This window comes from Hypomesus nipponensis, chromosome 25, assembly GCF_054491055.1.
Source record: "Hypomesus nipponensis isolate SF chromosome 25, ASM5449105v1, whole genome shotgun sequence".
Lineage (NCBI taxonomy): Eukaryota > Metazoa > Chordata > Actinopteri > Osmeriformes > Osmeridae > Hypomesus > Hypomesus nipponensis.
In genome coordinates this window covers 14727501-14735000 of record NC_140385.1, presented here as the reverse complement: position 1 = coordinate 14735000, position 7500 = coordinate 14727501, and the positions used below count along the sequence as shown (strand labels likewise).

The following is a 7500-nucleotide window of genomic DNA, read 5'->3' as shown; positions in this document are numbered from 1 at the left end:
CACCTTGCATTGTCAATTGCTAAATCTGTATATGGATAAGTAGCCTATGGTTGTCAACTTATTTCGTACGGCCATACCAGCCTGGCAACGCCCAATCTCGTCTGATCTCGGAAGCTAAGCAGGGTCGGGCCTGGTTAGTACTTGGATGGGAGACCGCCTGGGAATACCAGGTGCTGTATGCTCTTTTGCTCATTCACTTAGAAACTGACATCTTGCAATATGCACAAGTAGTCCTTCATGAAAGGGGCTGGAAACTGTTTTCATTTTGATACGAGAGAGAGAGAGAGAGAGAGAGAGAGAGAGAGAGACCACCTTGCATTGTGAATTGCTAAATCTGTATATGGATAAGTAGCCTATGGTTGTCAACTTATTTCGTACGGCCATACCAGCCTGGCAACGCCCGATCTCGTCTGATCTCGGAAGCTAAGCAGGGTCGGGCCTGGTTAGTACTTGGATGGGAGACCGCCTGGGAATACCAGGTGCTGTATGCTCTTTTGCTCATTCACTTAGAAACTGACATCTTGCAATATGCACAAGTAGTCCTTCATGAAAGGGGCTGGAAGCTGTTTTCATTTTGACACGAGAGAGAGAGAGAGAGAGAGAGAGAGACTACCTTGCATTGTCAATTGCTAAATCTGTATATGGATAAGTAGCCTATGGTTGTCAACTTATTTCGTACGGCCATACCAGCCTGGCAACGCCCGATCTCGTCTGATCTCGGAAGCTAAGCAGGGTCGGGCCTGGTTAGTACTTGGATGGGAGACCGCCTGGGAATACCAGGTGCTGTATGCTCTTTTGCTCATTCACTTAGAAACTGACATCTTGCAATATGCACAAGTAGTCCTTCATGAAAGGGGCTGGAAGCTGTTTTCATTTTGACACGAGAGAGAGAGAGAGAGAGAGACTACCTTGCATTGTCAATTGCTAAATCTGTATATGGATAAGTAGCCTATGGTTGTCAACTTATTTCGTACGGCCATACCAGCCTGGCAACGCCCGATCTCGTCTGATCTCGGAAGCTAAGCAGGGTCGGGCCTGGTTAGTACTTGGATGGGAGACCGCCTGGGAATACCAGGTGCTGTATGCTCTTTTGCTCATTCACTTAGAAACTGACATCTTGCAATATGCACAAGTAGTCCTTCATGAAAGGGGCTGGAAACTGTTTTCATTTTGACACGAGAGAGAGAGAGAGAGAGAGAGAGACCACCTTGCATTGTGAATTGCTAAATCTGTATATGGATAAGTAGCCTATGGTTGTCAACTTATTTCGTACGGCCATACCAGCCTGGCAACGCCCGATCACGTCTGATCTCGGAAGCTAAGCAGGGTCGGGCCTGGTTAGTACTTGGATGGGAGACCGCCTGGGAATACCAGGTGCTGTATGCTCTTTTGCTCATTCACTTAGAAACTGACATCTTGCAATATGCACAAGTAGTCCTTCATGAAAGGGGCTGGAAGCTGTTTTCATTTTGACACGAGAGAGAGAGAGAGAGAGAGAGAGAGACTACCTTGCATTGTCAATTGCTAAATCTGTATATGGATAAGTAGCCTATGGTTGTCAACTTATTTCGTACGGCCATACCAGCCTGGCAACGCCTGATCTCGTCTGATCTCGGAAGCTAAGCAGGGTCGGGCCTGGTTAGTACTTGGATGGGAGACCGCCTGGGAATACCAGGTGCTGTATGCTCTTTTGCTCATTCACTTAGAAACTGAAATCTTGCAATATGCACAAGTAGTCCTTCATGAAAGGGGCTGGAAGCTGTTTTCATTTTGACACGAGAGAGAGAGAGAGAGAGAGAGAGACCACCTTGCATTGTCAATTGCTAAATCTGTATATGGATAAGTAGCCTATGGTTGTCAACTTATTTCGTACGGCCATACCAGCCTGGCAACGCCCGATCTCGTCTGATCTCGGAAGCTAAGCAGGGTCGGGCCTGGTTAGTACTTGGATGGGAGACCGCCTGGGAATACCAGGTGCTGTATGCTCTTTTGCTCATTCACTTAGAAACTGACATCTTGCAATATGCACAAGTAGTCCTTCATGAAAGGGGCTGGAAGCTGTTTTCATTTTGACACGAGAGAGAGAGAGAGAGAGAGAGAGAGAGACTACCTTGCATTGTCAATTGCTAAATCTGTATATGGATAAGTAGCCTATGGTTGTCAACTTATTTCGTACGGCCATACCAGCCTGGCAACGCCCGATCTCGTCTGATCTCGGAAGCTAAGCAGGGTCGGGCCTGGTTAGTACTTGGATGGGAGACCGCCTGGGAATACCAGGTGCTGTATGCTCTTTTGCTCATTCACTTAGAAACTGACATCTTGCAATATGCACAAGTAGTCCTTCATGAAAGGGGCTGGAAGCTGTTTTCATTTTGACACAAGAGAGAGAGAGAGAGAGACTACCTTGCATTGTCAATTGCTAAATCTGTATATGGATAAGTAGCCTATGGTTGTCAACTTATTTCGTACGGCCATACCAGCCTGGCAACGCCCGATCTCGTCTGATCTCGGAAGCTAAGCAGGGTCGGGCCTGGTTAGTACTTGGATGGGAGACCGCCTGGGAATACCAGGTGCTGTATGCTCTTTTGCTCATTCACTTAGAAACTGACATCTTGCAATATGCACAAGTAGTCCTTCATGAAAGGGGCTGGAAACTGTTTTCATTTTGACACGAGAGAGAGAGAGAGAGAGAGAGAGAGAGAGAGAGAGAGACCACCTTGCATTGTGAATTGCTAAATCTGTATATGGATAAGTAGCCTATGGTTGTCAACTTATTTCGTACGGCCATACCAGCCTGGCAACGCCCGATCACGTCTGATCTCGGAAGCTAAGCAGGGTCGGGCCTGGTTAGTACTTGGATGGGAGACCGCCTGGGAATACCAGGTGCTGTATGCTCTTTTGCTCATTCACTTAGAAACTGACATCTTGCAATATGCACAAGTAGTCCTTCATGAAAGGGGCTGGAAGCTGTTTTCATTTTGACACGAGAGAGAGAGAGAGAGAGAGAGAGAGAGAGAGAGAGAGAGAGAGAGAGAGAGAGAGAGAGACTCCCTTGCATTGTCAATTGCTAAATCTGTATATGGATAAGTAGCCTATGGTTGTCAACTTATTTCGTACGGCAATACCAGCCTGGCAACGCCTGATCTCGTCTGATCTCGGAAGCTAAGCAGGGTCGGGCCTGGTTAGTACTTGGATGGGAGACCGCCTGGGAATACCAGGTGCTGTATGCTCTTTTGCTCATTCACTTAGAAACTGAAATCTTGCAATATGCACAAGTAGTCCTTCATGAAAGGGGCTGGAAGCTGTTTTCATTTTGACACGAGAGAGAGAGAGAGAGAGAGAGAGACCACCTTGCATTGTCAATTGCTAAATCTGTATATGGATAAGTAGCCTATGGTTGTCAACTTATTTCGTACGGCCATACCAGCCTGGCAACGCCCGATCTCGTCTGATCTCGGAAGCTAAGCAGGGTCGGGCCTGGTTAGTACTTGGATGGGAGACCGCCTGGGAATACCAGGTGCTGTATGCTCTTTTGCTCATTCACTTAGAAACTGAAATCTTGCAATATGCACAAGTAGTCCTTCATGAAAGGGGCTGGAAGCTGTTTTCATTTTGACACGAGAGAGAGAGAGAGAGACCACCTTGCATTGTCAATTGCTAAATCTGTATATGGATAAGTAGCCTATGGTTGTCAACTTATTTCGTACGGCCATACCAGCCTGGCAACGCCCGATCTCGTCTGATCTCGGAAGCTAAGCAGGGTCGGGCCTGGTTAGTACTTGGATGGGAGACCGCCTGGGAATACCAGGTGCTGTATGCTCTTTTGCTCATTCACTTAGAAACTGACATCTTGCAATATGCACAAGTAGTCCTTCATGAAAGGGGCTGGAAGCTGTTTTCATTTTGACACGAGAGAGAGAGAGAGAGACTACCTTGCATTGTCAATTGCTAAATCTGTATATGGATAAGTAGCCTATGGTTGTCAACTTATTTCGTACGGCCATACCAGCCTGGCAACGCCCGATCTCGTCTGATCTCGGAAGCTAAGCAGGGTCGGGCCTGGTTAGTACTTGGATGGGAGACCGCCTGGGAATACCAGGTGCTGTATGCTCTTTTGCTCATTCACTTAGAAACTGACATCTTGCAATATGCACAAGTAGTCCTTCATGAAAGGGGCTGGAAGCTGTTTTCATTTTGACACGAGAGAGAGAGAGAGAGAGAGACTACCTTGCATTGTCAATTGCTAAATCTGTATATGGATAAGTAGCCTATGGTTGTCAACTTATTTGGTACGCCATACCAGCCTGGCAACGCCCGATCTCGTCTGATCTCGGAAGCTAAGCAGGGTCGGGCCTGGTTAGTACTTGGATGGGAGACCGCCTGGGAATACCAGGTGCTGTATGCTCTTTTGCTCATTCACTTAGAAACTGACATCTTGCAATATGCACAAGTAGTCCTTCATGAAAGGGGCTGGAAGCTGTTTTCATTTTGACACGAGAGAGAGAGAGAGAGAGAGAGACTACCTTGCATTGTCAATTGCTAAATCTGTATATGGATAAGTAGCCTATGGTTGTCAACTTATTTCGTACGGCCATACCAGCCTGGCAACGCCCGATCTCGTCTGATCTCGGAAGCTAAGCAGGGTCGGGCCTGGTTAGTACTTGGATGGGAGACCGCCTGGGAATACCAGGTGCTGTATGCTCTTTTGCTCATTCACTTAGAAACTGACATCTTGCAATATGCACAAGTAGTCCTTCATGAAAGGGGCTGGAAGCTGTTTTCATTTTGACACGAGAGAGAGAGAGAGACAGAGAGAGAGAGAGAGACTACCTTGCATTGTCAATTGCTAAATCTGTATATGGATAAGTAGCCTATGGTTGTCAACTTATTTCGTACGGCCATACCAGCCTGGCAACGCCTGATCTCGTCTGATCTCGGAAGCTAAGCAGGGTCGGGCCTGGTTAGTACTTGGATGGGAGACCGCCTGGGAATACCAGGTGCTGTATGCTCTTTTGCTCATTCACTTAGAAACTGAAATCTTGCAATATGCACAAGTAGTCCTTCATGAAAGGGGCTGGAAGCTGTTTTCATTTTGACACGAGAGAGAGAGAGAGAGAGAGAGACCACCTTGCATTGTCAATTGCTAAATCTGTATATGGATAAGTAGCCTATGGTTGTCAACTTATTTCGTACGGCCATACCAGCCTGGCAACGCCCGATCTCGTCTGATCTCGGAAGCTAAGCAGGGTCGGGCCTGGTTAGTACTTGGATGGGAGACCGCCTGGGAATACCAGGTGCTGTATGCTCTTTTGCTCATTCACTTAGAAACTGACATCTTGCAATATGCACAAGTAGTCCTTCATGAAAGGGGCTGGAAGCTGTTTTCATTTTGACACGAGAGAGAGAGAGAGAGAGAGAGAGAGACTACCTTGCATTGTCAATTGCTAAATCTGTATATGGATAAGTAGCCTATGGTTGTCAACTTATTTCGTACGGCCATACCAGCCTGGCAACGCCCGATCTCGTCTGATCTCGGAAGCTAAGCAGGGTCGGGCCTGGTTAGTACTTGGATGGGAGACCGCCTGGGAATACCAGGTGCTGTATGCTCTTTTGCTCATTCACTTAGAAACTGACATCTTGCAATATGCACAAGTAGTCCTTCATGAAAGGGGCTGGAAGCTGTTTTCATTTTGACACGAGAGAGAGAGAGAGAGAGACTACCTTGCATTGTCAATTGCTAAATCTGTATATGGATAAGTAGCCTATGGTTGTCAACTTATTTCGTACGGCCATACCAGCCTGGCAACGCCCGATCTCGTCTGATCTCGGAAGCTAAGCAGGGTCGGGCCTGGTTAGTACTTGGATGGGAGACCGCCTGGGAATACCAGGTGCTGTATGCTCTTTTGCTCATTCACTTAGAAACTGACATCTTGCAATATGCACAAGTAGTCCTTCATGAAAGGGGCTGGAAACTGTTTTCATTTTGACACGAGAGAGAGAGAGAGAGAGAGAGAGAGAGAGACCACCTTGCATTGTGAATTGCTAAATCTGTATATGGATAAGTAGCCTATGGTTGTCAACTTATTTCGTACGGCCATACCAGCCTGGCAACGCCCGATCTCGTCTGATCTCGGAAGCTAAGCAGGGTCGGGCCTGGTTAGTACTTGGATGGGAGACCGCCTGGGAATACCAGGTGCTGTATGCTCTTTTGCTCATTCACTTAGAAACTGACATCTTGCAATATGCACAAGTAGTCCTTCATGAAAGGGGCTGGAAACTGTTTTCATTTTGACACGAGAGAGAGAGAGAGAGAGAGAGAGAGAGAGACCACCTTGCATTGTGAATTGCTAAATCTGTATATGGATAAGTAGCCTATGGTTGTCAACTTATTTCGTACGGCCATACCAGCCTGGCAACGCCCGATCACGTCTGATCTCGTAAGCTAAGCAGGGTCGGGCCTGGTTAGTACTTGGATGGGAGACCGCCTGGGAATGCCAGGTGCTGTATGCTCTTTTGCTCATTCACTTAGAAACTGACATCTTGCAATATGCACAAGTAGTCCTTCATGAAAGGGGCTGGAAGCTGTTTTCATTTTGACACGAGAGAGAGAGAGAGAGAGAGAGAGAGAGAGAGAGAGAGAGAGAGAGAGAGAGAGACTCCCTTGCATTGTCAATTGCTAAATCTGTATATGGATAAGTAGCCTATGGTTGTCAACTTATTTCGTACGGCAATACCAGCCTGGCAACGCCTGATCTCGTCTGATCTCGGAAGCTAAGCAGGGTCGGGCCTGGTTAGTACTTGGATGGGAGACCGCCTGGGAATACCAGGTGCTGTATGCTCTTTTGCTCATTCACTTAGAAACTGAAATCTTGCAATATGCACAAGTAGTCCTTCATGAAAGGGGCTGGAAGCTGTTTTCATTTTGACACGAGAGAGAGAGAGAGAGAGAGAGAGACCACCTTGCATTGTCAATTGCTAAATCTGTATATGGATAAGTAGCCTATGGTTGTCAACTTATTTCGTACGGCCATACCAGCCTGGCAACGCCCGATCTCGTCTGATCTCGGAAGCTAAGCAGGGTCGGGCCTGGTTAGTACTTGGATGGGAGACCGCCTGGGAATACCAGGTGCTGTATGCTCTTTTGCTCATTCACTTAGAAACTGAAATCTTGCAATATGCACAAGTAGTCCTTCATGAAAGGGGCTGGAAGCTGTTTTCATTTTGACACGAGAGAGAGAGAGAGAGACCACCTTGCATTGTCAATTGCTAAATCTGTATATGGATAAGTAGCCTATGGTTGTCAACTTATTTCGTACGGCCATACCAGCCTGGCAACGCCCGATCTCGTCTGATCTCGGAAGCTAAGCAGGGTCGGGCCTGGTTAGTACTTGGATGGGAGACCGCCTGGGAATACCAGGTGCTGTATGCTCTTTTGCTCATTCACTTAGAAACTGACATCTTGCAATATGCACAAGTAGTCCTTCATGAAAGGGGCTGGAA

At 47.1% G+C, this 7500-nt stretch overlaps 22 non-coding genes and 3 pseudogenes across 22 annotated transcripts; all 25 read left to right on the top strand.

Annotated features, from left to right (window-relative positions):
* Positions 1-63: 63 nt before the first annotated feature.
* Positions 64-182, top strand: LOC146226308 (5S ribosomal RNA; annotated as a pseudogene).
* Positions 183-372: 190 nt separating this feature from the next.
* On the top strand, positions 373-491 carry LOC146226307 (5S ribosomal RNA). The gene has a single exon (XR_014748407.1). It is a non-coding gene; the product is annotated as a 5S ribosomal RNA (ribosomal RNA).
* A 182-nt stretch (positions 492-673) lies between these two features.
* LOC146226306 (5S ribosomal RNA) lies at positions 674-792 on the top strand. Its single transcript, XR_014748405.1, has one exon. It is a non-coding gene; the product is annotated as a 5S ribosomal RNA (ribosomal RNA).
* A 176-nt stretch (positions 793-968) lies between these two features.
* LOC146226305 (5S ribosomal RNA) lies at positions 969-1087 on the top strand. The gene has a single exon (XR_014748404.1). It is a non-coding gene; the product is annotated as a 5S ribosomal RNA (ribosomal RNA).
* Positions 1088-1267: 180 nt separating this feature from the next.
* LOC146226304 (5S ribosomal RNA) lies at positions 1268-1386 on the top strand. Its single transcript, XR_014749126.1, has one exon. It is a non-coding gene; the product is annotated as a 5S ribosomal RNA (ribosomal RNA).
* A 182-nt stretch (positions 1387-1568) lies between these two features.
* On the top strand, positions 1569-1687 carry LOC146226303 (5S ribosomal RNA). The gene has a single exon (XR_014749628.1). It is a non-coding gene; the product is annotated as a 5S ribosomal RNA (ribosomal RNA).
* Positions 1688-1867: 180 nt separating this feature from the next.
* Positions 1868-1986, top strand: LOC146226302 (5S ribosomal RNA). Its single transcript, XR_014748403.1, has one exon. It is a non-coding gene; the product is annotated as a 5S ribosomal RNA (ribosomal RNA).
* A 184-nt stretch (positions 1987-2170) lies between these two features.
* On the top strand, positions 2171-2289 carry LOC146226301 (5S ribosomal RNA). Its single transcript, XR_014748402.1, has one exon. It is a non-coding gene; the product is annotated as a 5S ribosomal RNA (ribosomal RNA).
* A 174-nt stretch (positions 2290-2463) lies between these two features.
* On the top strand, positions 2464-2582 carry LOC146226300 (5S ribosomal RNA). Its single transcript, XR_014748400.1, has one exon. It is a non-coding gene; the product is annotated as a 5S ribosomal RNA (ribosomal RNA).
* A 194-nt stretch (positions 2583-2776) lies between these two features.
* On the top strand, positions 2777-2895 carry LOC146226299 (5S ribosomal RNA). Its single transcript, XR_014749125.1, has one exon. It is a non-coding gene; the product is annotated as a 5S ribosomal RNA (ribosomal RNA).
* Positions 2896-3111: 216 nt separating this feature from the next.
* On the top strand, positions 3112-3230 carry LOC146226298 (5S ribosomal RNA). Its single transcript, XR_014750338.1, has one exon. It is a non-coding gene; the product is annotated as a 5S ribosomal RNA (ribosomal RNA).
* Positions 3231-3410: 180 nt separating this feature from the next.
* Positions 3411-3529, top strand: LOC146226297 (5S ribosomal RNA). The gene has a single exon (XR_014748399.1). It is a non-coding gene; the product is annotated as a 5S ribosomal RNA (ribosomal RNA).
* Positions 3530-3701: 172 nt separating this feature from the next.
* On the top strand, positions 3702-3820 carry LOC146226296 (5S ribosomal RNA). The gene has a single exon (XR_014748398.1). It is a non-coding gene; the product is annotated as a 5S ribosomal RNA (ribosomal RNA).
* Positions 3821-3992: 172 nt separating this feature from the next.
* On the top strand, positions 3993-4111 carry LOC146226295 (5S ribosomal RNA). The gene has a single exon (XR_014748397.1). It is a non-coding gene; the product is annotated as a 5S ribosomal RNA (ribosomal RNA).
* Positions 4112-4287: 176 nt separating this feature from the next.
* On the top strand, positions 4288-4405 carry LOC146226294 (5S ribosomal RNA; annotated as a pseudogene).
* Positions 4406-4583: 178 nt separating this feature from the next.
* On the top strand, positions 4584-4702 carry LOC146226293 (5S ribosomal RNA). Its single transcript, XR_014748396.1, has one exon. It is a non-coding gene; the product is annotated as a 5S ribosomal RNA (ribosomal RNA).
* A 188-nt stretch (positions 4703-4890) lies between these two features.
* LOC146226292 (5S ribosomal RNA) lies at positions 4891-5009 on the top strand. The gene has a single exon (XR_014749627.1). It is a non-coding gene; the product is annotated as a 5S ribosomal RNA (ribosomal RNA).
* Positions 5010-5187: 178 nt separating this feature from the next.
* Positions 5188-5306, top strand: LOC146226291 (5S ribosomal RNA). The gene has a single exon (XR_014748395.1). It is a non-coding gene; the product is annotated as a 5S ribosomal RNA (ribosomal RNA).
* A 182-nt stretch (positions 5307-5488) lies between these two features.
* On the top strand, positions 5489-5607 carry LOC146226290 (5S ribosomal RNA). Its single transcript, XR_014748393.1, has one exon. It is a non-coding gene; the product is annotated as a 5S ribosomal RNA (ribosomal RNA).
* Positions 5608-5781: 174 nt separating this feature from the next.
* LOC146226289 (5S ribosomal RNA) lies at positions 5782-5900 on the top strand. The gene has a single exon (XR_014748392.1). It is a non-coding gene; the product is annotated as a 5S ribosomal RNA (ribosomal RNA).
* Positions 5901-6086: 186 nt separating this feature from the next.
* On the top strand, positions 6087-6205 carry LOC146226288 (5S ribosomal RNA). The gene has a single exon (XR_014748391.1). It is a non-coding gene; the product is annotated as a 5S ribosomal RNA (ribosomal RNA).
* Positions 6206-6391: 186 nt separating this feature from the next.
* LOC146226287 (5S ribosomal RNA) lies at positions 6392-6510 on the top strand (annotated as a pseudogene).
* Positions 6511-6720: 210 nt separating this feature from the next.
* LOC146226286 (5S ribosomal RNA) lies at positions 6721-6839 on the top strand. Its single transcript, XR_014750337.1, has one exon. It is a non-coding gene; the product is annotated as a 5S ribosomal RNA (ribosomal RNA).
* Positions 6840-7019: 180 nt separating this feature from the next.
* Positions 7020-7138, top strand: LOC146226285 (5S ribosomal RNA). Its single transcript, XR_014748390.1, has one exon. It is a non-coding gene; the product is annotated as a 5S ribosomal RNA (ribosomal RNA).
* Positions 7139-7310: 172 nt separating this feature from the next.
* Positions 7311-7429, top strand: LOC146226284 (5S ribosomal RNA). The gene has a single exon (XR_014748389.1). It is a non-coding gene; the product is annotated as a 5S ribosomal RNA (ribosomal RNA).
* The last annotated feature ends 71 nt before the right edge of the window (positions 7430-7500 follow it).